Below are 25685 nucleotides of genomic sequence, written 5' to 3'. Positions count from 1 at the left end.
TTTTACATCGTATTTAGGGAATTCATAGCCTATACCTTTGATCTTAGTTCATGCATGCATGTTTCTTTGTCTAGGTGGGTAGGCGCTAGAGTGATTATTTTATTTTCTTCTGGTCCAGCATCCTGGCTATTGCCCTCCTTTTACGTGTCAGCTAAGGCTAGCTTCTGAGTAGTCGGCTTGTTCCTTCGGGGACTAGCCTTCTTCTCCTGGATATCTCTTTCTCTCTCACTCGTGTTTTCCCTCTCTCTCTCTTTACAATGTAAATGTTTTTATTTATTTATCATTTTATGTATTATGTTGGGTTAGCGTTTAGGGCGACCAGTTTATCCTAGGCGGCTTTGTTGCATTAGATCTCGGTCTATCTACTGTTTTGTTGCATTATTGCCCCTTGGTCCTCTCTAGCCCACGTGGTCTAGTCGGTTTTGTTGCATTATCACCTCTGGTCCACATGTGATCGCGTGGTGTCTCTGGTCACCCTAGTCCCAGTCCCCTTCCCTCCCTCCCGGGCAGAAGGGGGGGGTCTGTCCTGGCTCGCTTACGGTCGCTATGGCAACCATCCGAGCACCTCTCCCCTCAGTCAAGGGAGTCACGGGAGTTTGGGACAGCTGAGAGCACTGGTGGGCCGGATGTTCTCCTCCTCGGGCTCTGGGGGAGCTCCGGCGTGGTCGGGAGCGGGGGTTGCCCACCCCCCCTCCGGTCGCTTCGGTTCTTCTCCGGCGTACCTTGGGCCTGATTTCTCTCCCTCCTCTCCTGTTGTTTACCCTTTCGTCAGCGGATGGAGCACCTGCTAGCTATCCGGGTGTACCTTCGGTTGTCGGGGGGGTAGCTGGCGGAGTGGGAACAATATCAGTTGGTCCTACATGCTTTCCCTATTTCATGTATCCCCTGCGTCATCCGGCGGAGCGCTTGCTTGCTATCCGGGCGCTCCTCTAGGTTATGGCGGAGCTACACGCTCCACTATTAATGTAAATAAATTTTTCTAGTTTAAGTAGAGGGCATCCTCTCCCGTTCTCCGGCGTGGTGTACTACTCCTTGAAACTCATTATGGGTGTATGAAAACATCTGGTTGGATCATACTCTTCCCTCCGGTGTACACTGAAGTTCCCAACCAGTTTATTAGGTCATAGACCTTCTTCCACAAGGAGTTCAGGGGTGGATTATGCCCAATAACTTTAAGCTACTCCGGCATGCAACGGAGTATCACAGTAGCCCTGTGAGTGTATAACATTGATACTTATGTATCTTTTCACTTACAGGCTACTAACTGTCAGGAGGCGGGGTGCAACGCTGTCCTCCAAGACCCCTGTGGACATGGGTCTGGAGGACACGCTCCCTGCGCTACCCGCCACAACGAGTCCTGATCGTCTGGCATTCACGAGGCTGTACCAGCTGTTACGAACTTGGTGAGCCAGAGGTTTTTTGACGAGTTAAGTATATACCGGTGTCAGGTTTGTTCCTTACATGGCATATACTGTCACATTATCTTAGCTTAATCTAAAGGTCATATTTATCATTGTTAATGATCCGTCCTCGGGGCTTCGTTGTAAGGATTACAATGACCCTCTTTTCCAGGCTGCCGCCGTCAAGGAAGTCGCGTCGGCTACCCTGCGGGCCTGGGTGGGAGGCTTCGGCAAAAACGCGCCGAAGGGACAGCCGTACATGTTGGATAAGAAGTTGGCTGTCCTGATCTTCCCAGGCGGGAAGTCGACAGGGTATGTGGACCCCACTGCGGCAGCTCCAACAATCGCGAGCATACAGCAAACAGGTGGAACAAGCCCTAATCGAAGGAGGAGGCCAGGACATCATGGCGGACGTAGCAACCTTAGACCTTAATTTAGAGCCAATGACGGTAGGTGCTGAGGATTTATTAGTTGAGGTAGGTTTGTTGGGCGCCCAAGGGCTTCCCTTGGGGTGCCTCTGGATCTTCTTCCCCTGTCCCTTCATCTTCCTCCTTCCAAGGCTTTACGGGATCTGAGATCCCTACTAGTACGCCTGCTGCATCTGTAGTCCCCAAAGTCAAGGGGCACAGAGAGCAGAAGACCCTTCAGAAGACGTCGTCCAAAAAGATGTCGTCTTCTTCAACCTCTCGTAAGTCTCCGGCTTCCCATCCCGGAGCAGAGAAAGCGAAGTCCTCTTCTTCTTCGCACGCGAAAGGGTCGAGAGGTAAGTCCTCTAAGGAGAAGGCCCGCGCTTCCGTCGAGCCAGTACCTTCTCCTGCTGCTACCGTAACTCCTCCGGTGACTCCTGCCGGGGCCAGTACATCTGGTACCTTCAATCCTGCTGCATTTTCGGCAGGAGTCATGCAGCAAGTAGGAGATTTGGTTGGATCAATGAGCACGAGATTCGAACAAATGTTCGCCCAAATCTCCACTTCGCTAAACCAGTCGGGACAATCAATTCAGAACCTTACTGAACGAATGTCCGACCAGGAGAATCGTCTGGCAGGCCTGAACCAAGCACCTTAGTCCAACTCCCCGGTAGCAGGAGTGGACTTGCTCAGTTGCCAGATTATAACACCCTTCCTTCCTTCTCTATGAATAATCCTTGGAGGGTAGCAGCCTATGCGCCCTACAAGGATGGCATGATCTCAATCCCGGACTATGGAACTCGAAGGATCGAGGACTTCGAGTTCCATCCAGCCGGCTTACAGCCTCCTTTCATGGGTTACGCTAGGCTGACAGAGACAGCCTTAAATAGAGAGGACAAGATTCCCAGAGAGACAGTTTTGTATAGCTGGGATCAGGCTCAAAGGGAATGGTTACATTGCCTGGAGGATTGGGACTGCACAAATACCAGACTTCAGGCATTCAAGAGTCCCTTCACTATCTTTGCCACAGAGGAGGAGGCACCACTCCCCTTTACGACCAAGATAGCTGAAAGCACCTTGCAGGCTGTTATGAAGGATGAACCCCTTCCTCAGCTAAGGGAATCAGACCCTACGTCTCCACTCTTCCCTGCTTTTGGTGATTTGTGGGAAAACCTACCGGCCACTTTTACGGTGAGAGGTTACCCAGGTTGCCGGACAGCCTCATTCAAGCAGAGTTTGAGGCGAGAACCAGACTGGGCAGGACACTGAACACTGGCTTATGACGGGAAGTGGCTGCTCTGACTTATGGTACGGAGCCTTTATTTAAGCTCCTAGCCAAGTCACAGACGCAAACCGTACAAGCTGACCTGTACCAGTTTGCATTGGCAAGAAGGAACTGCCGGAAGCATGTCCTTCAGGAAGCAACAATTCGTCACGAACCGAATAAGTTGCTTTCCTCCAATATCTGGGGGGCGGACCTCCTCCCAGAATCAGTAGTTAACGAGGTCCAACACGAAGCGACGAGGCTTAACCAAAGCCTCAGAGCTCGTTGGGGTCTCTCTAGTAAGAGGAAACCCAAGAACCTTTCCTCTTCTACTAAGAAGTTAAAGAAAACGAAGAGGTTCCAGCCCTACCAGAAACAAACGGGCAGCAACACTTTGTACAGGCAGTTCCGGTTTCTCAGCCAGGACAACCGGCAGCAGCAAAGGGACAAAGCCAACCTATTCTCCTGTTGTCCCCACAAGGTCAGCCCTCGACCTCTTACGCTGTTTCCCCGGCATTCAACCCAGTGTTTGAAGGCCAAGCTTTTCAAACCTTCAACAGGTTCGCTAGGGGAAGCAGGGCTAGAGGTGCCTTTTGGCAGCGAGGTGCAGGAAGAGCTACCAACAGAGGTAAGCACTTCCGTGGAGGATGCAGAGCTCACCCCGCACAACAGCAGTGAGATCTCCCAGGTAGGAGGGAGGCTGTTCCTCTTCCGCCACAGGTGGGGGTTCAGCAGCTGGGCACAGAGCATTGTGTCCAAAGGGCTGGGGTGGAGTTGGATCAAAGGTCCCCCTCCACCCAAGTCATTCCTTCAGCTACCATCAAAGGAATTGGCAGATTACGCAGAGGAGCTCCTTCAGAAAGGCGTTGAGTCGAGAGTCAAGCATTTAAAGTTTCAAGGACGCTTATTCAGCGTGCAAAAGAAAGGCTCATCAAAAAGAAGAATAATCTTAGACTTGTCCCGGCTAAACTTATTCATTCGTTGTGACAAGTTCAAAATGCTGACCATCTCGCAGGTGCTGACCTTACTTCCCCATGGGGCCGTCACCACCTCTATCGATCTAACAGACGCATACTATCATATCCCAATTGCGAGACACTTTCGCCCATACCTAGGCTTCAAGCTGGGAGACCAGGCATTCTCTTTCAAAGTGATGCCCTTCGGGCTGAACGTAGCCCCCAGGGTATTCACAAAAATAGCGGAAGTAGTGGTACAACAACTGAGATCACAAGGGATAATGGTAGTAGCGTACCTCGACAGGCTCACTCCGGAGTCTCGTTTTCAATGGCTCGGCATTCATTGGGACTTGACCTCCCACAATCTGTCAATTCCTGTGGCCAAAAGGAAAGAAATAGCCAAGTCAGTAAGGCAATTCCTCAAGAACAAATGAGCATCAAGGAGAAACCAGGAAAGGATCCTAGGTTCACTCCAATTTGCGTCGGTAACAGATGTTCTGTTGAAAGCAAGACTGAAAGACATAAACCGAGTTTGGCGCTCAAGAGCAAATGTCAAATCTCGGGACAAGTTGTCAGTAATCCCGCAGATTCTTCGCAATCATCTCCATCTATGGGCAGAGACAAAGAACCTGTCCAAGTCAGTTCCTCTTCAATATCCTCCCCCGGCGTTGACCATTCACACAGACGTCTCACTAAGCGGGTAGGGAGGATATTCTCAATTCAAGAAAGTTCAAGGAACTTGGTCACCCCAGTTCCGCCAGCTCCATATAAACGTATTGGAAGCCATGGCAGTATTTCTCACCTTGAAGAGGCTTCTTCCAGCAAAGAACTCTCATGTAAAACTGGTCTTGGACAGTGCAGTAGTGGTACACTGCATCAACAGGGGAGGATCCAAATCAAAACATGTGAACCATGTCATGATAGCCATTTTTTTTTTCCCTAGCAAAACAAGTACAATGGCATCTATCCTCCACCTGGCGGAGTGAGGAACGTGATAGCAGACGCCCTGTCTTGATCAGTTTCCCCTAGTAATCAGAGTGGTCCCTGGACAACAAGTCGTTCCAGTGGATACGCCGGAGTGTTCTGGGTCTCCCAAGTAGATCTTTTCGCATCTCAAGCGAACCGCAAGCTACCTTGCTATGTGGCCTCCAACCTGGACCCTCTGGCATATGCCATAGATGCCTTGTCCATAGACTGGAATCAGTGGAAGAAGATATACATCTTTCCTCCAGTGAATCTTCTTTTGAAAGTACTGAACAAACTCAGGACTTTCAAGGGACAAGTAGCTCTAGTAGCCCCGGACTGGCCCAAGAGCAACTGGTACCCTCTGCTTCTGGAATTGGGTCTTCAACTCGACGGATTCCCAATCCCAAACTATCTCAGTCAGTACAAATGAGGACTGTGTTTCGCTTCCTTCAGGAATTCTCGAAAACCCTAACTTTATGGACTTCATGAAGTTTGCGGCTAAAAAGATGCAAATATCGATCCTCAGAATATTCTTTTCTTAGAAATCAGATAAGAGAGAGTCAACTTTGAGACAGGATGATGCTGCTGTTAAAAAGTTAGCATCTTTCCTAAGGGAAACATTACCACAACCATGACAGTTAATTCAGCTATATCCTTCTTCAGATCTTTATTTGAAAAAGGATTAGCAGCTAGCACTATTACCACTAATAAATCAGCTTTAAAGAAAATCTTTCAATTGGGTTTTCAAATAGACTTAACAGACTCTTATTTTACGTCTATTCCTAAAGCTTGTGCTAGACTTAGACCTTCTGAAAGGCCTAGTTCAGTATCATGGTTTTTTGAATGATGTCCTCAAACTGGCTTCAGACACTGACAACTCTTCTTGTTCCATTCATAACGCTATAAGGAAGACGCTTCTACTGGAGTCTGGACTCAGGAGCTAGAATTTCAGAACTGTCGGCTCTTTCCAGAGATGCAGGACATGTAGAATTCCTCCCTTCAGGAGAGGTTTTGCTTTCCCCAGATCGTAGTTTTCTGGCAAAAAATGAGGATCCTTTAATGAGATGGGCCCCTTGGAAAGTCATCCCTCTTCCTCAAGACCCTTCTCTTTGTCCAGTGATGACCCTTACGAGCCTTTCTGTCTAGGACATCCTCTAGGTCCTCAGGCCCCCTCTTTATGAGGGAAAAAGGTGGCACTATATCAGTAAAAGGCATTAGGCAGCAGATCCTTTACTTCATTAAACAAGCAAACCCTGAATCATTCCCTAAAGCCCATGACATCAGGGCAGTAGCCACCTCTATTAATTATTTCCAGCATATGAACTTTGACGATTTAAAAAAGTATACTGGCTGGAAATAGCCGACAGTTTTCAAGCGTCACTATCTAAAGTCCTTGGAATCTCTAAAATTTTCAGCAGTAGCAGCGGGAAACATAGTTTCCCCTGACACTGCACAGTAGTTGTAGTTGAAGATCCAGATCTCCTTTCTACCGGCCTCAACTAATATTTCCCCTAACCTACCATTATGCTCTATATGGTCCTTTAGCCTTAGCTGCTTATGATAATGATTATGGTGGTGTGTCCCTTATTTTTTTGCTAGGGGCACCCACAACTTTGTTGTATATTATGATGTTTCTGATTGGTGTTGTTCCCCTTATTTTTATGCTAGGGTAGCACACCTACTTGATTAATGTTTCAATTTGAGTATAATTTTGTACTTAGTGAGTAATTTTCCCATATAACTTGTAACTCACTAACATAGATAAGTTATCAATCCTAGTATAAGTTTAATTCTAAGTTAACTATAAGCCTGGTTTATTTATTTTAAGTTAACTTTTCTGTATGATAACTTGTAAGCTCTCAATAATTTATATTTGTTTGTTTTACTTCTTAGTTTCATTGAGACCTTCCTCTTTTGCTATTCAATCTTGTGCTATTTCTCTGGTACTATTTCACGCAGCGACACGAACTGAGCCCAGAAAAGGGATTTTGACGAAGGAAAAATCTATTTTTGGGTGAGGGTTCGTGTCGCCCAGTGAAATCCCCCCCTATGCCCTGCAGCCCAAGATTGGCATCTAACGACAAGAATGACCACCAGAGGCGCGACAGTCGGCGTGGTGCGTGGCGTAGTAGTAGTAGTTGCCGCCTCCGCCTGTGGGTCGGCTCTCTCAGGAGGGGGATTTTGGTGTGGGAGAATTCTAAATGGCAAGAGGTTCGTGGTTGTGGTCTCACTCGCCCCAGATACCATACCGACGCCCTCTTTTTATTTAGGGTGAGCGAGTCAGTCATACTGACATCCTCCTGAATTTGCTTTTTCTCTGGTATATGTTAGCATCATTTACCTTAGAAATAATGAACTTAAGGATTATTTCACGCAGCGACACGAACCCTCGCCCAGAAATAGATTTTTCCTTCGTCAAAATCCCTTATTTGGATACTTACCTACTGTTTAAGTTAGCTATATCTCCCCGCCAATTAGGCGAGTCAGCATTCAAACAAAAAACTGAATGGCTTCCCGGATGACTGTCTAGTTTACCTGTTCTCCATCAGGCGTGTTTCGAATGTTTTAGCTCTTGTCAGAATTCTCCTTGACAGCCCACTAAGTTGTGGGCAGGCTGGGTGGGTCTACTTTAACAGTAGGTCAGTATCCAAATAATAAATTTTATTATGAAAACTTATATTATTTGAGCTGAATCTTACTACTGGAATTTATTTTAATTTCAATCTTACTTATATTTAATAAACAAAACAATTATTTAACAACCAAAACAACTTACATTAAATAGTAGATCCACTAATAAAACTTTGTGACATTGCCGTACATTACCTTTTTCCCTAGACATGGCCAAAGATACACAATAATGTAAAGCACTTATCACAAATGTTGACGTTGACGTATTCCAAAATTGTCGTTGTCTTGGAGTTACAACGTTCAGTTTTGTTCAGGGTTAATTTCCTATTATAATGTAGATGCCGGCCTTGCTAGTGAGTAACTCTTATTGTAACTGTTCGCCGTGGCTGTGGTAACCTCCGAGGTAATTTACTTCTTACCTTTGACAGGTACATATTACGCACGCGCGAACTTAAGGCCTATTAGGCAATTACTAGTTTAAGTAATTTAATTCATAAGTTTAATTTTATTATTCATTTTACTTATCATTAACGCTAATAGTTACTATACTAAGTAGCATTAAGTTATTTACTTTTAATTTATTAAGAAAAATAGATAAAGCTTCGAATGAAGCTAACGACCGAACGGTTATTCCCCACAGTCGGACACAAATATCAATCCTTTCTGATTTCTAACATTACCTACTGTTAAAGTTAGCTGATTCCCACACTAAGAAGAGGATGGTGGCTAGTGCAGCTAAACAAAAATCCACTCAGGCATTCAAGCTAAAGGTTTTTTGCATGATATCCCAAACATTCTCACTGATCTGGAATCCTTGGTGGATTTTATTACCACCAGAAGTTGGATTCCATTCAGGGAGCAAGGCTCTCATACACAGGCAGCAAAGAGCAGCCTTGCAGAGAAAACCGCTTCGATTCAGCCAAAATGAAACACAAGCAGTATGAAGGACCCCTGTGGCTGGGTTCAAAAGCCCTATAAATAACACAGTCACTTAAAATAAATACCTTTACAATATAAAGGTATGCTCCTATACAAAATTTGTACCTTCACGCTCCCCAGAATATTAAAACCAGGGATTTAAACAAAAGAGCATAAAGAATTGCTCTTTTTTCGGTCCAGGAAAAGACTACCCACTACTGGTAGTGGATTAAGGGCTTTACTGTTTCCAAACACAATTCTGTATACTTAGGGTGTAGTGAGCGGGTAAAAACCAAATTGTACTTCTACTGTGCCACATCAATCCTATTCTGGAGTGACAAATTGACTTAAGGGGGCCGGCCGGAACCCCTATATATGGTGGTATAGGGCGAAAAATGCAAAGTCGTGAAAAAATTCATGGAGCTTCATATGGCAATTGAGATTACGTATACGAAATATTTCGTCAAAATTCCTCTTACTTTTGTAGTTACAGGGTAATTAGTAAACATAACTCAATAAGCCTAAAACATTCATCCGTACAAGAAAATGCAATATTTCTTCTGTTATCGTAAATTTTGATAATTATTGGCAAAGAAATTGTGAGAAATGGCATCTGTAGAGATTCCGTGGCTCGAAGAAGCGTCTGAAGTGAGTATCTGGTTCAAGCATGAATCAGTTGGATCATAGACGTCAAGTAGAGTACACGTTCGAGTTTCACCTCGTGACATTCGCTTGCTTTTACGTATGTTTATGTATGTTTCGGCAAGAAGTTCATCATGCCAACGAGGAAAAGACAAGGAAAACATCTCGCTAACATACAGACGAAGAAAAATCGCTCAAGTATTATTACAGAATATCATAATATACGCGTAGTTAGTGAAGAGAGAGGGGAGGGTTGTCTAGTAACGCCCCCTTCTTGCCTGACAGCACACGTCACACTGTGCCCAAGGTTACGATCTTTGAGCAAAAGAGATCTTCATTTATGATAAATAACATAGTTTCGGTTTTTTTAATACCCAAAAATGGAATATGAAATTCATAATAATCATGATTTATTAAATTGTCTTTGTAAAAAGAGTACACCTTCGAGTTTCACCTTTGACATTCTCTTGCATTTACGTTTGGTTTATCTTTGTTTCGGCAAGAATGTCATCATGCCAAAGAGGAAAATACAAGGAAAACATCTCGCTAACATACAGAAGAAAATTCGCTGTAATAAGCCGAGTGAATTGGGGAAGGGGAGAGAGGGGGTTACGTAGGAAGGAGTGCCCCACCTTCTTGCCTCAAGCAGTGCCCCAGGCTACGATATATGAGCAAAGGGATTATCATTTATGATTAAATTATGATAAATAAAATAGTTTTGGTTTATTTAATACACAAAAAGAAATATACATTCATAATAATCATTATTTATTAACACTGTCTTTATAGAAATACGAAGGAAAACATTGAACGCCCGTATCTCAAAACTATACTTATTGACCTTCAAAAATCTATCTCTCACTTAGTTTTGAAGCTATAACATGGAATTTGGTATATAACTCAGAAAGACATTATAGAACAATCAAATAGAGCCCTTTTTTCCAATTTTGTTTCGTCTTTTTTTTATAAATTTTTTCTCGTGATTTATAGGGTTTATTTTTTTACCATATTGAAAAATTCATATCTAGCAAAAAAATGACTTATAGAAAAAAAAACTCCATTTGATTGGAGGTCGACATCAGGTCTATCTATGGTAGTAATCCCAGGTCTTAATAATGATATTGTTAAACTACAATAAAGGGATTTTGACAGAGGAAAAATCTATTTCTGGGCGAGAGACCTGTGCCGCCCAGTGAAATGCTCCTTATAGCATCATTTCTAAGGTATAAAACTGCTATATATACCAGAGAAAAAAGTTGCATGGAATGCCGGGCATATGCCTAGCTCGCTCACACCATATAGGGTGTCGGTATAGTAACTGGGGTGGGCGTGAAAAACCACTCTCAGAGGTCTCTTACCAATTAGTTATCTCCTCTCCAACAACATCCCCCAGTTACTACGAGGTGCCGTTCTACATCCCACTACTGCCCGCCACCCCTCTACCACCCATGCGTACCTAAACATTCCTCATAGCATCCCAAGCTTGGACCAGTCTAGGGTGAGGAAAAACAAGGGTGGGTCACTGGGCGGCACAGGTCTCTCGCCCAGAAATAGATTTTTCCTCTGTCAAAATCCCTTTTCTGGGCTCAACCTGTGCCGCTCCGTGAAATAGTAACAGAGAATTGGTCCAATAGCTTGTAATTAGTTACCTGAAAAGGAATAGAATAAAAACTAGGATACATAAAGAAGGAACTTTAATACCGTATCAATATATAATCTAATACAAACTGACATAAAAGTAATCAGTTATCAAAAACTTATTCAGGAAAAACATTTCCAAAAGAAAATTTCCAAAAGGAAAAAAAAGGTGTTTCTAACTAGTAACCTTTATACAAAGGACAAATAATACATACTATACTGGTACTCAAAAGGAGGGGTCCAAGAATTTCTTGAAAACCATCAAAAGATATCACAATATATCTTAATACTATACAATTTACATCCAATAAACTAAATGTTGAGTACCAGAACAGGTTAATTACAATACAGGTGAGTACCAAATCTAATTTAATTACAGGTGAGTAACAAGGCTAAGGCAGGGACAATAAATGAGGCAGGTAGGGGAGAAAGAAAGGTAAGGAATTACTACTGAATTAACTTTCTTAACATGGTTTTCTGATACATCAGGAGGAAACTACATTTCCACTGCCTGCCAACTGTTGCAAATTTTGTTAGGGCTTCCCAAGGCTTTTAAGTAATGGCGTTTAAATACTAATGGTGATTTCCAACCTGTAATACTTTTTTAAATCTTCAAAATCATATGGTGAAAATAATTAACTGACGTGGCTACTGCTCGAATATCATGAGCATGTGGAATTGATTCTGGATTAGCTTGTTTGATAAAATAAAGAATCTGCTGTCTAATCCCTTTTAAGGAAATGTTTCCTCCATTTTCTCTAATAAATAAAGGGCCTGAAGGGGACTTATTAGAAGTTCTGTTTCAGATAAGCTTTTCAAAGTGTTAACTGGACATAAGGATGGATCCTGTGGAAGTGGGACAATCTCCAACGGTGACCATCGTTCTGTGGATCCTCATTCTTTGCTAAAAATCTCTTGTCTGGAAAGATTTGTACTTCCCCAGATGCGAGAAAAACAATATGATTCGGTTCTCTAGATAATGCTGAAAGCTCAGATATTCTGGCTCCAGATGCTAAACTTACCAAAAATAAAGTTTTTCTAAACAGTGTTATGTCATGAACATGAATCATTATTGGTTTCAGAGGCCAGTTTAAGAAACATCATTTAAAAACCAGGAAACTGTGTGGGAGCGGGTTACTGGTTTTAGTCTGGCGCAAGCTTTTGGAATTGATGAAAATATGAATCTGTAAGATTAATATTAAACCCAATCTGAAATATCTTCTTCAAGGCAGATTTAATTGTTGTAATTGTATTAGCTGCTAATCCCGTTTCAAACAGGGTCCTAAAAAAAAAAAAAGGTAAAAACTGGGCTAGGTTCGAGTCATTGCTCTAACCTTAGAATCTCTTAAGGAACTTTGCCAGTTTTCTTACAGCTGAATTCATATTGACGAAGGGTTGAGTCTCTTTTATCTGATCTAGAAACAAGGTATTTAGAGGATCAATGTTAGCATCTCTTTGTGCTGCAAATTTCATAAAGTCCATAAAGTTAGGGCACTCCGAATTCTTGAGGAAGCTAACACATGCGAGTTGTACTACCTGTGTCAACTTGGGATCTGGATCCGCCGAGGGAGGAGTCCTAGTTCTACCATCAGAGGAAACCAATTGCTCTTGGGCCAATTGGGGGCTACCATAGCTATCTGACCTTTGAAAGTCCTGAGTTTGTCTAGTACTTTCATTAACATGTTTATCGGAGGGAACAGATAAATTCTTTGCCAAGTGTTCCAATCTATGGACATGGCGTCCGTGGCATAGGCCAGAGGGTCCAGGTTGGGAGCAACATAACATTTTAGTTTGTTGTTGGATTCCGTGGCGAATAGGTCCACCTGAAGGTTCGGAATCTGTTGACAAATCCAATTGAATGAATCTTTGTCCAATGACCATTCCGACTCCAGCGGAGTTGTCCTTGAAAGTGCGTCTGCTACCACATTTTCTCACTCCTGCCAGGTGTACAGCTGACAGGTGCCATTGGTTTCTTGTTGCAATCGTAAAGATTGCTATCATCACATGATTTTATGTGACTTGATTTGGATCCCCCTCTGTTTAAGCAATGGACGAGTTACTTCGTTGTCCAGAATTAATCTGATGTGTTGCTTCTTTGCCGGGGCTAGTTTCTTCAGAGTTAAGAATACTGCCATGGCTTCCAATATGTTGATGTGGAGTTGACGCAATGTTACTGACCACAAACCTTGGACTTTTTCGTATTGGGAGTAACCTCCCCAACCGCTTAGAGAGGCGTCTGTGTGTATTACCAACGCTGGTGGTGGAAATCGTAGGGGAATCGATTTGCCAGATTCTTGGCCTTGGTCCAAGGGAGCAATCTTTTCTTTAGTATTTGTGGGATTAGAGATATTTTGTCTCGTTTCCTCTTGTTCGCCTTGGATCGCCATACCCGATTTATATCTTTCAGTTTTTGCCTTTAGTAATGTGTCTGTTTACTGATGCAAACTGAAGTGAGCCTAGAATTCTTTCTTGTCTTCTCCTGGACGTTAATTTGTCCTTGAGAAAATTTTTTGTTTTCTTTGCTATTTCTTTCCTTTTTGTTGAGGGGAAGAGATAGTCGTGTGTGATTAGGTTCCATTGCAGTCCTAACCATTGGAAACGTGCTGCTGGAGTAAGACGGGACTTCTTGAGGTTTATTTTGAAACCTAAGTGTTCCAAAAATTTTATGATCTTTGTTTGTCGCCTTTACGCAATCCTCTACATTGCTGGCCCATATAAGCCAATCGTCTAGATAGGCCACTAACTGTATTCCTTGAGTTCTCAGCTCTTGGACTACTGTCTCTGCCAGCTTCGTAAATATCCTGGGCGCTATACTGAGTCCGAAGGCATCGCTTTGAATGAGTATGCCCTTCTGCCTAGTTTGAATCCTAGAAAGGGACGAAATGCCTTGCTATCGGAACATGATAGTAAGCGTCTGTAAGATCTATAGAGGTGGTGACGGCCCCACGGGGAAGTAAGGTCCGCACCTGCGAGATAGTCAACATATGGAACTTGTCGCATCGAATGTAAGTATTCAGATGTGGGACAAATCTAGAATCACCCTTCTTTGTTCTGAGGGTCTTTCTTTGGCACGCTGGAACAAGCGTCCTTGAAATTTCAAAGATCTTACTTCTTTTATTGCATTCTTTTTGGCAAAAGATCTTTGGTGTATAGGTCTAGCTCTGCCGATGGAGCTTGATGAAAACTGGTTAGTGGAGGGGGCCCTTTTATCCAACTCCACCCCAGAACCCTTTGGATACTATGCTGGAAGCCCCACTTGCTGAACCTCCACCGGCTCCGAAATTTGTATAGTCTTCCCCCTACCTGAGATGTCTCAATGGTTTGAAGAGGGTCTGTTTCCTCGTCTACTCCTGTATCCTCTGCCTCTTGTTGAAGTCCTTCCACCTCTATTATGAAAGTTACCTCTGGCTCTACTACCTCTGGCGTACCTATTGTACCCATGGAAACACTCCTTGTGTCTCAAAGGAGGGGTTAAAAGCCGGAGAAGGAGCTTGATGTTGAGGAGGCTGAGTCATCCAAACGTATTGTTGTTGTTGGGGTTAGGGGATTTAGACGTAGACGGCTGAGTCCCTTGAGGTACAGGAATCGTCGTCTGAACGACAGCTTGGGTTGTGGAGTCTGGTATGATTGGAAGTTCCTAAACCTCTTCCTGCCTCTTGTCTATTTCTGATTGTTCATAATTCCGTTTTGGTTGGCATCAGGCCCCAACGAACTTTGAGACTTTGATTGACCCTAGCAGCCTCACCTAAGACACTGTTAACAATGTCTTCCGGGAATAAGTCTGGGCCCCAAATTGAGGCTTTAATCAGTTTATTTGGCTCATGCCTTATTGTAGCTTCTGAAAGCACATGCTTTCTGCAATTACGGCTGTGCTACAGCAAAGTCATAGGCATCACTTTGAAGTTGTGAGGAGGAGAGACTTGGTAAGGATCTTGAACAATGACTCGTCTTGGTATACCAGCGAAGCCATTTCTGCCATTGTAGCGGAGTTGATTGATCTACTTAACCGAGTACGTGCCTCATACTCGATTCTGACCAAGGATTCTGGGAGTCTCGGAAGTTTGTCACTGAACTGTGTAGAGGCACAGTCAATGTTCAGTTTCCCTGTGGTGAAAGTTGCTGGGGCGTCAACCCAGCATTCATGATCTCCTGGAAAAAGTAGAGAAGTCAACTCCGTCTCTCTTAGTTGTGGCATGGGCTTGTCCTCCATAGCCGCCTGAAGAGCCAGATCAACTACTTTTGTAGTACAAGGTGTCGGTGTTTGACCTTCTACTACAAACATTGTGTAAGAACTCTTATTTGGGGGGACAAAACATTGTGTTCACACACTCCCATTCGTTCAATGTCCGGACCCATGCGGACTGAGCCTGTCTTAGGATAGATCATCGTCTCCTTAGGAATCTTATCTAGTCTTACTAGCGCTTCCTTCCTGTCAGTCGAGCATATCCTGGGAAGGGAAACTGCAATCCGGCGGGCGTAGAATTCAAAGTCCTCTACCGGCCGAGTTCCACATCCTTCTATGGTTAACATGCCATCCACGAATGGTGCATGTAAAGCCAATCGCCACGGATTGCTCTTTACAAAGAAAGCCGGAAGTTTGGAAGCGTCTGGCAACACAAACTGTTGTTGTTGTGGCAGTCCGGTTCTCAGGAGATTTTCTAACATGTTCTCCTGGTTTTGCAGTCTCTGAGCAAAAGTGTCCATAGACTGCAACCGATCCGAGATGGTTCCAATCTGAGATTGGACCATACTTCCCATCTTCTCCATTAAAAGATTAGAGAAGGCAACCGGATCAAAGGAAGGTTCTGAAGCCTTAGATTGGAGCTCCTTGATCTCGACCCGTGATGTAGGGGAGTAGCTGCTACCGGAATCTCCGAAAAGACTTAGATGCATTTAATGACTTGGTAAGTCTCGGTAACCTAGATGGTTTACTTGGCTTAGATAAGGCCTTCCTCAAGTGTTTGACTTTTGGTATTACTGAGCCTGGTTTGTCCCCAACCAGGGTCTTTGCAGTAAACCCTTGAAAAGAAGCATGAGAAGAGTTAAAGATGGTGCAGGGCTAAGAACAGGAATCTTAGACCGCACACTACTTGCCCCACTTACCTCCCTACCTTGATCGCTGGCATCCAGAACCATTGGTTCTATGTCAAGGCTGATGGCCGCCACGTCTTCTAACACTTCTTCCCCTAGTCCCTCAAGATCTTCAGGCAAGGACTGCGTGTCTTCCCTTATCTTGGCAATAATGGGTGCAGCCACTTCCTTGGGAACTGCCGCTGACATCTTGGCATTTGGGTAGAGGAGGGTGCATAACTCCTCTGATAGGATATAAGGTTTCTTAGCCTTAACGTTACGGCCAAATCCGCCAACCCAGATCTTGAGGGTCGAAAGAGATGTGTTCTTGACAGCCTGTGGGGTCTGAAAAATAAGTACTAATTAGGATTATCACTTTCTTAAAACTAAAGAGAATAATTTGTTCACTTCTTAAACATCATATCTCATAATTAGTAATGAAATATCTAAGTGCGTACTCACGAGTCCGAGGTTATATCGGCAAAAAGCCCATAACAGATCTCACACGCATCCGGATGCCAGACGATGAGGTCATCGACCTGTACGGCGCAGGGTGCATGGGACCTGCAAACCTCATGTCCGCACCTTTGCTGAAGGACCAGCTGCGTAAGCTGTCATCTGACAACGACACCACCTGTAAGGTAAATTGATACATAAGTATTCAATTTGTATATATAAAACTACCGGAAGCCCCGGATTATTTATCGTAATCTTAAATTATAACATATATAGTAAAAATAGACTTCTGTATACTAAAATCTTAACATATACAGCTCGGTCATTTAGTCTATGAATCTTTTTATTCTGTTGAAAATTATGGCGGATCTAACTTCGTATTTATCCGCCTGCTCCGGGGGGAACTAAATCCACTTAAGGAAAAAATATTCTCCGCAATGATTGGTATCGCTACCAAGGTAGACGTATACTGTACCAAAAGGTGTTGAGCGGCGGATATCGGTTACGTATTCTGTCCGCCTGCTCCGAAATTTCGTGCATAGTAAACAATAGAATATAAGATTTTGTAGGCTACGTCTGTACGCCTCTTCCGGGATCGACCGACAAAATTCTATTTGTGTGTAATCTACGATATCAAGAACAGGTGAGATACCTGAATCTGATCAATACACTAAAATATTAGTGTGTAGAACTATTCCGGTTGTAACGGAATCAAAATAATGCAGCGGAAAACCGAAAGGGGGAAGACTGAGTGTACGCATAAGTTGCTCTATCCGGTGCGTTCGGAAGCCAATCGAAACCAGCTAGAAAAGCGTCCACTGTCCTAACTCATGGTATGACCATATCGCCTACATATTCCGTCGCTCCCGATATAGTACTATAACTAAAGCCTAAAAGTAACCTGAATCGTGTGATAAAAGGTATCTCCCCGAAGGGTACTAGGCGGGAGCGGCAGAGCGAAACTGGTTCGTCGCGATCAAGTGGGACCATATGACCGGTCAGGTGGGACAACCCTACCGATGATAAAGATCCAATTGAACCACGAGATATGTAGCTTACAAAACTAAATGACCAAAATTAAAGTGAATAAATAGATAATTAGGTAATAATGGCACACAACGAATACAACATAATATTAAGCTAGCAAAAACAAAAAAAGACAAAAATTAAGCCGAGCGAGAATAGCCTAGGTCTCCAACATCGGGTGAGATACCGATATGGTCAGGTAGGCTATATCACTCTTAATAATATCTCTACGAAATCGGGTGGTTGCCGATTTAAGATGCAAAGATAAATTCGCTCAAAAGTTGTCAAACCAAGGGAACTCCTAAAGTAGGATATGACTCGAACATGTAATGCTCGGACCGTAGCCCAGTGTATGCCAAATCACTAAATATCTAAAAACCCACGTAAACATCGTATAAAAATTATACAAAATATTAAAAGTGCATTTATTTCCATATGTCTAGGACAAAAAATGATTGCCATTAGTATGAGGAACTAATGGTCAATCAACATGTAAACAAAGCTCCGTGAAGTAGTGACATCAAAATGGCCGACTGGGTCGGATATCTACGATCCTTGATCAAGATCATATTCTCGTAGGAAATACCTATGATAAAGAGAACGCAACTTCAGTGCATAGCACAATCAATAGTAGTACTTCAACTTAGTAGTGGAAGCTTCTAGGAGGTCCGACATTATGAAAATCAAGCACAAAAAAATCAACAAACGAAAAACAGTAGTACTTCGTACGATGCTATTGAAAGGAATGATTAGGTACGCATGGGGTGTAGAGGGGTGGCGGGCAGTAGTGGGATGTAGAACGGCACCTCGTAGTAACGGGGATGTTGGGAGAGGAGATAACTAATTGGTAAGAGACCTCTGAGAGTGGTTTTTCACGCCCAGTTACTATACCGACACCCTATATGGGTGAGCGAGCTAGGCATATGCCCGGCATTCCATGCAACTTTTTTCTCTGGTATATATAGCAGTTTTATACCTTAGAAATGATGCTATAAGGAGCATTTCACGGAGCGGCACAGGTTGAGCCCAGAAAAGTTTTGTACATACTTACTGGCAGATATATACTTAGCTATAGTCTCGACGTTCCCGACAGAATTTCAAATCTCGCGGCACACGCGACGGTAGGTCAGGTGGTCTACCTTACCCGCCGCTGGGTGGCGGATGTACGAACCACTCCCGTAAGCTTGTCAGATTTTTCTCTTCCACCTGTCTCCTGAGGGGAGGCTGGGTGGGCCATTAATCGTATATATCTGCCAGGTAAGTATGTACAAAACTTATTGTAGTTTAACAATACATTTTTGTACATGAACTTCCCTGACAGATATATACTTAGCTGATTGTCACCCTTGGTGGAGATTAAGAGACAGCTCAATAATACAGGTAAGACGGGAAACAACTAATGTTGTAGGATATAAAAACCTTTGTTCTCACCTTTTCAGGATGAAGACTTCATAGATACTATCTCTGAGTCTGCATTGCCTGGAGAGCTACAGCTAGGACGTGACCTGATGCTGAAAGACTCTCGGATCTACCACTGGGATATGTGATCCCCTATTGTGGTAGAATCCAAGTCGGGATGCTGTTAGAGGGACCTTGTCCGCTTACCTAACAGATCCTTACCACTACCTCTGCAAGGAGCCAAAACCCACCAGACCACCTAACCAAAATACAAAGGGTTAATATTACGACAAAAAGAGGTGCCTCCTGCAACCTCTTTCAGACAACCAAAAAACAACAATATAAAAATATAGGGTAACATATAAAAAATTTACACAGGATAAGTTTCAGCTCCCTGCCCCAGCACCGAATCCGCCGATACGAAAGGACCCAAGGCGAAGCATTTATCATATGTGATTTTTACCATCACGTAGGTAGTGGTTTGCGAAAACCGATTGGCATCTCCAAAAAGTCGCCTCCATCAAGTTCCGCACAGACATATTTTTTCTGAATGCAAGTGAAGTTGCGATGGCTCTCACCTCGTGAGCTTTCACTTTCAGTAGTCTAAATGATCTTTCCTTACAGGGCAACATGTGCCTCTTGTAATAAGGCTTCTCAGAAAAAAGGAAAGAGCATTCTTCGACATGGGCCGAGTGGGGGATCCTTTACGGAGCACCAAAGCACATCTTGATTAGCCTTAAGTTGTTCCTTCCTCTTAAGGAAATACTTCATAATTCTCATAGGGCAAAAGAGTTCTTTCAGGCTCTTCCCCTACTAGAAAAGATAAACTACGAACTTCAAAGCTCCTGGGCCAAGGGCGTGATGGGTTTCATTCTTTGCAAAGGAAACTTGGAAGAAACGAACACACCATAGAATCTTCCTTAAACCCTACATTGCCCTCAATAGCTTGGAGCTCACTCACTCTCTTAGCTGTAGCTAGGGCCAAAAGGAAGATAGCCTTCTTCGTCAGATCCTTGAAAGAGGCTAAGCCAGGAGGTTCGAATCTAGACGATCCAAGGAATTGTAGGACTACGTTCTAGATTCCAGTTCGGTACTACATGAGGACGCTTAATGGTTTCAAATGATCTAATAAGATCATGCAGGTCCTTATCATCGGATATATTTAAGCCTCTATGCCGAAATACCGCCGCCAACATACTGCGGTATCCCTTAATAGTTGACACAACCAGATGACATTCTTCTTTGAGGAAAATAAGGAAATCCGCAATTTGGGTCACAGAGGTACTGGAAGCGGGAAATGTTCTTCCTCTTGCACCAACGTCTGAAGACATTCACTTTGACTGGTATACACGCAAGGTGGAAGGTCTCCTCGCTCTTGCGATTGCTTTAGCAGCTGTTGCTGAAAAGCCTTTCGCTCTGACCAAACTTTGGACAGTCTGAAACAGTCAGACTGAGAGCGAGGAGATTTTTTGTGGTACCTGTCGAAGTGGGGTTGTCTGAGTAGATCGCTCCTTAGCGGGAGAGATCTTGGAAGGTCCACAACCATCCAGTACCTCTGTGAACCATTCTTGGGCCGGCCAAAAGGGAGCGATTAAGGTCATTCTCGTTGAATCGGACTCTACGAACTTCTTGATGGTTAGCCCAGGATCTTGGAAGGGGGGAAACGCGTAGACGTCGAGTCCGTTCCAGTCTAGAAGAAGAGCATCTATTGCTACTGCCTCTGGATCCGATATCGGAGAGCAGTAAGGATCCAGCCTCTTGTTCTTTGACGTGGCAAAGAGGTCTATGTGTGGCCTGCCCCATAACTTCCACAGGCTCTGGCATACATCCAGATGAAGGTCCACTCTGTGGGAAGGACCTGATCTTTCCTGCTGAGGAGATCTGCTCTTACATTCCTTTCTCCCTGCACGAACCTGGTGAGAAGCTTGATTCCTCTTTCTTCTGCCCACAGAAGAAGGTCTCTTGCTGTCTCGTACAGGGAGAAGGAATGCGTCCCCCCTGTTTCCTGATGTATGCCAGAGCTGTAGTGTTGTCCGCGTTGACCTGCACTACCGATCTTCTGACTTTGGGCTCGAAAGCCTTCAGAGCCAACCACACAGCCATCAACTCCTTTCTGTTGATGTGCCAGGCTACCTGGTCCCCCACCCAGGTACCTGACACTTCGCTGGTTCCCAGAGTTGCACCCCACCCCACCCCATGTCCGACGCGTCGGAGAACAACACCAGGTTGGGGGTCTGTGATTGAAGAGACAGTCCCTTCGCAAAGAGGTTGGGATCTGTCCACCATAAGAGATGTTTCTTGATGTCATGGGCATAACGACAGGGAGACGTCAAATCCTGAGAACGACGACTCCAATTCCGATGAAGAAAGAATTGGATCGTCTCAGGTGCAACCTTCCTAGGGAAACGAATTGCTCCAGAGAGGAGAGCGTTCCCAGCAGACTCATCCACTCCCTCACTGTGCATACTTCTTTCCCTAAGAAGGTTGTTATTCTCTCTCGAATCCTCGGGCTATCCTTTCCTGCGAGGGAAAAGCCCGCCCAAAACTCAGAGAGTTCATCTGTATCCCGAGATACACACACTCTTGCTCGGGAAATTAGTGATGACTTCTTGAAATTGACGAGAAGTCCCAAAGCCTTCGTCATTCTAAAGTTACTTGTAAGTCCTTCAAACAACGATCTTCTGAATTGGCCCTTATTAGCCAATCGTCGAGGTACATGGATATCCTCACCCCTTTCAAATGAAGCCATTGAGCCACATTCCTCAAAATCCCGTGTGAACACTTGAGGGGCCGTCGAGAGGCCGAAAACACAGAGCCCTGAACTGAAAAATTTTCCCCCCCATCATGAATCTGAGAAACTTCCTCGAGGAAGGATGGATCGGTACGTGGAAGTAAGCGTCCTGTAAATCCAAGGAAACCATCCAGGTCCCCTGGACGAAGTGCTGCCAGCACTGATGAAGGCGTTTCCATCGTGAACTTTTCCTTTTCTTTTCTAGCGAATAAGTTTCAGGGCGCTTACATCCAACACCGTCTCCATCCCCCTGAGGACTCGGAACTAGGAAAAGGCGGTTGTAGAAGCCCGATGAATGATGGTCTGTCACTAGTTCGATAGCCCCCTTCTCCAGCATCTGATCTACTGCTAGATGGAGAGCTTGATTCATGATGGGGTCTCTGTACCTGGCCGTCAGTTCCCTTGGGATGGTCGTCAAGGGAGGTCTTTCGACGAAAGGGATGAGGTAACCTCTCCTCAAAATAGAAAGGGTCCAAGGATCCGCCCCTTTGGGCCCAGACTTCTGCAAACTCTAAGAGTCTGGCGCCCACCGTTGTTTTGAAGGACTTGCAAGTTATTTGGGGGCTTTAACAGACTTGGCGAAAGTCTTACCCCTTCTTGAAGGTCTAACGACCTCTAAACGTAGAGGTTCTTGATGAAGATGCCCCTCGAAAGGGTTCTCGAACACTTGCCTTTTCCTTCTTAGCCTTGGTAGGGAAGGAAGGGCGAGGTTTTCTTGCCGACTGTGCCAAAAGGTCCTGGGTGGCTTTGGCCGAAAGTGACCTCGAAATGTCCTGCACTCGATGTTTTCGGGAACAACTGAGTAGACAGAGGAGCAAACAGCAAAGAAGACCTCTGAGCATGGGAGACCGACTTCGTTAAGAAGGAACAATAAACCGACCTCTTCTTCACGATCCGGGCCCCTAAAAGGGAGGCGATTTCACTCGCTCCGTCTCTTACCGACTTGTCCATACAAGACAAAACACCATAAGATCTTCTGGCGAAATTGACTCTGGCACTTCAAAGTTTTCTTGGCTAGGACTCCCAACGACCAATCAAGGAAGTTAAATACTTCTAGCACTCTAAACATACCTTTGAGCAAATGATCCAATTCATTCATTGCCCAAGTCGTCTTAGCAGAGTTAAGGGCAGTTCTCCTTGTCGAATTACCAGCGCCGAAAAATCCGAATCAGCCGAAGACGGTAGACCCAATCCTAAGGGCTCTCCTGTTTCGTACCATAAACCCAGCGCGTCCTGATAACTTCGAAGGAGGAAAAGCGAAGCATCGTTTTGCCCCGCTTCTTCTTTGGAAGCCATCCAGGAACCAAAACTCTCAGTGCCTTCTTCATAGAAAGAGTTGGGCTTTCATCCTCACACAAGAAGAACTCTTCGCTGTCTTCGCCGTTGAAAAAAGTGAGTGAGGAGAAGGAGGAGCCGTAGGAGTAAGGGAATCCCCAAAAACTTGTAAAAGTAGCTCTGTAAGCTTCTTGTAAGAAGAGAACAGCAGCAGAAGTGTTCGGTTCCTCATCCGAACCTCCTTCTAGGACGTCTTGTCGAGGCTGAGGCGCGGAAGATCCTTAGGTGACGAAGGGATCCTAGCAGGAGATGAGCGAGAGGTTGGAGAACGCCCTCTCTTAGAAGAGTTCACATCCACTGGAGGACTATGAGAAGATCTGGGATGTCTACGATGAGACTCCCTCTTCGAGGTATACGGAATCTCAGCCGAAGGAGAGGTAGGGCTCCTACTCCGAGAATCCTCGGAAACATCCCCAGGGCAGCTTACGAGGAGGCGAAGCGCCTACTATACTCTATGCCCGCCTATCCTGAGGCGAGCGGCTGCCAGGAGAAGAGCGCCTATCGAGAGCAGAGCGCTTGCGCGGCTCTCCATACCTGTCCAGTTGCGTACGATCAACGGAAGTTCGACTGGAAGGCGAAATGCGCCTACTAGGAGAAGGCTGCTTGCGAGACTCTTGACGTCTAACAAGAGGGTAACATTCAGGAGAAGGGCGCTTCAAAACTAACGAGCGCCTACTTGGAGAAGGGCGCTTCCGGGATTCCTGGTGCCTACTAAGAGACAAACGGTCAAGGGAGAAGTGCGGCCTAGAAGCGGGAGATCCCGCACACGATAGGGCGGCTTGAAAAGACTCTTGTTGTCTCCCCTAAGGAGAAAATCAGGGAGTAGAAGCCTTAAAAGAAAGGCCACATGGAGATCTTGTGCAGTAGGCTCTTGGCGCCTACCTTGCGGGGAGCGGCTAACAGTAGGCCGTCTATCATGCACACGACTCCTACCAGACTCTAGATGCCTGTCAGGAGAGAAGTCACGATCCGACACTCGAGGAGAGTGACATCTGGAAGAAGAACGCCTACTACTTGTATAAGGGGCGCCTTCTAGAATCTTGAGGCTGCTGAGGAGAAGTCTCACGCGAGGGAGTTGAAGAAAATCGCGTGATGAGCAGGTGCAGTGCGCTTACCGGAAACGGGAATCCAATCTGGAGAAAAAACTTCTTTCTCCATAGAGCGTCCTACCGATGTTTGGCGCCGTTGAAATCGAAAGAGAGCCAGGCGACGCGAGGGCGCTCACGCGAGACCCCCAACCTTCATACGAAACCTCTTCATATGAAGGGAGAACGATCCTCTGAAGAGCGGCGCCTAGATCTCTTGATCGGAAGAGAAACGTCCTTCTTCCTACGTGATCTCACTGCTAGAGAGTCTGCTAGCGCCGTGATCTGAGCTTGAAGTCCCGCGAGTACTCTCGTAGGAGAATCTTCTTGTTCTTCCTCGGAAGCAGGCGCCGAGCGCGGAGCGCGAGAAGAAGAACGATCGCAGGATTTCTTGGGTTTCTTCGCCTCCACCGACGATTCTTCCGGGAAAAAACCTCCGGACTAGAAGCCAAGGACTGCAGGGGAGCCTTCCAAGCCCTCTTCAACGGGCGCGACGCATCCGGGGAGTTCCAACCTCTCTTCGGAGAGGGGACGACGAAGAGGAGAAGCATTGGCGTAGGAGCTCCTTCTTGTAGCGATCCGTAGGCGCCTGGAGCGTACTTCAGGATCTGCCGAGGGGAGCCTGACCGGTGGGGGCTCTCCCTAGCCCTCCTGCGGCTTTCGACTTTCCTACTCCACTGGAACTGGGAGTCTGGAGAGGTCTAGGCCTAGAGGCACTAAGGAGCCGTCAGACGCACCCTCCACAACATGGGGACACTGCACTGATCACTAACACTCTCCTTACCTTCCAACTGACGAATCTTCTGATCCATAGAACGATTCTTGGCTTTCAGAGCTGCCGCCTCGAAGGCGAATCTTCGGCTTCGGTGCGGGGAGCCGGGGCTGGCAACTTGGGAAGAAGGTTCTAATTCTACGTTAGTACTATTAGGATCCACATCCAACTCACTCATTCTAGATCTGCTAGAACTTCTAGAGGAAGCCTTACGTACTCTATCACGTTCCAACTTCCTAACATAAGAAGAGAGAGCCTTATATTCTTCTTCATTCAATCCTTACATTCACTACAAGGGTTAGCAAAAGCACATTCATTCCCCCTGCATTTCATGCAAACCGTGTGGGGGTCTACCGAAGCTTTCGGCAACCTCACCTTACATCCTTCATTCACGCAAACCCTAAACAAAACCCGAAGTTTTAACTACCGAATCTAGATCCGACATCGTTAAAGAAAATCAAACTCAAAATCAAACCGGTCCACAATCACCGTATGCCAGCCAAACAAAGCGAATACGTCACCAAAAGAAGTCCAAATTAACTCCAGGCAAGCGAGAACGAAAAACTATCGGAGAGGAACTGACAACAGTTGTTATCATTCCCGCGACAGAGAAAAAATCTGACAAGCTTACGGGAGTGGTTCGTACATCCGCCACCCAGCGGCGGGTAAGGTAGACCACCTGACCTACCTGTCGCGTGTGCCGCGAGATTTGAAATTCTGTCGGGAACGTCGGAGACTATAGCTAAGTATATATCTGTCAGGGAAGTTCATGTACAAAATTAAATATCAAGGGAGGAGATAGAATTTGAATGGTTATTTTCGGGATATATTGCCCTGGCGTCACAAACGAAAGTCAGAGGTGAAAATCATATGCGGTTTGGAGATGTCCCAAGTCACCTTATTAAGTGGTATGAATGTCAAAGTCCTGTC

At 45.1% G+C, this 25685-nt stretch overlaps 1 pseudogene; it reads right to left on the bottom strand.

Moving 5' to 3' along the window:
- The window catches only part of LOC135213390 (oocyte zinc finger protein XlCOF6-like), a 119691-nt pseudogene extending 103343 nt beyond the window's left edge, over positions 1 to 16348 (bottom strand).
- Positions 16349 to 25685: the final 9337 nt, after the last annotated feature.

This window comes from Macrobrachium nipponense, chromosome 42, assembly GCF_015104395.2.
Source record: "Macrobrachium nipponense isolate FS-2020 chromosome 42, ASM1510439v2, whole genome shotgun sequence".
Taxonomy (NCBI): Eukaryota; Metazoa; Arthropoda; class Malacostraca; order Decapoda; family Palaemonidae; genus Macrobrachium; species Macrobrachium nipponense.
The sequence above is the reverse complement of the archived record's forward strand: the minus strand, read 5'-3'. Positions and strand labels throughout refer to the sequence as shown.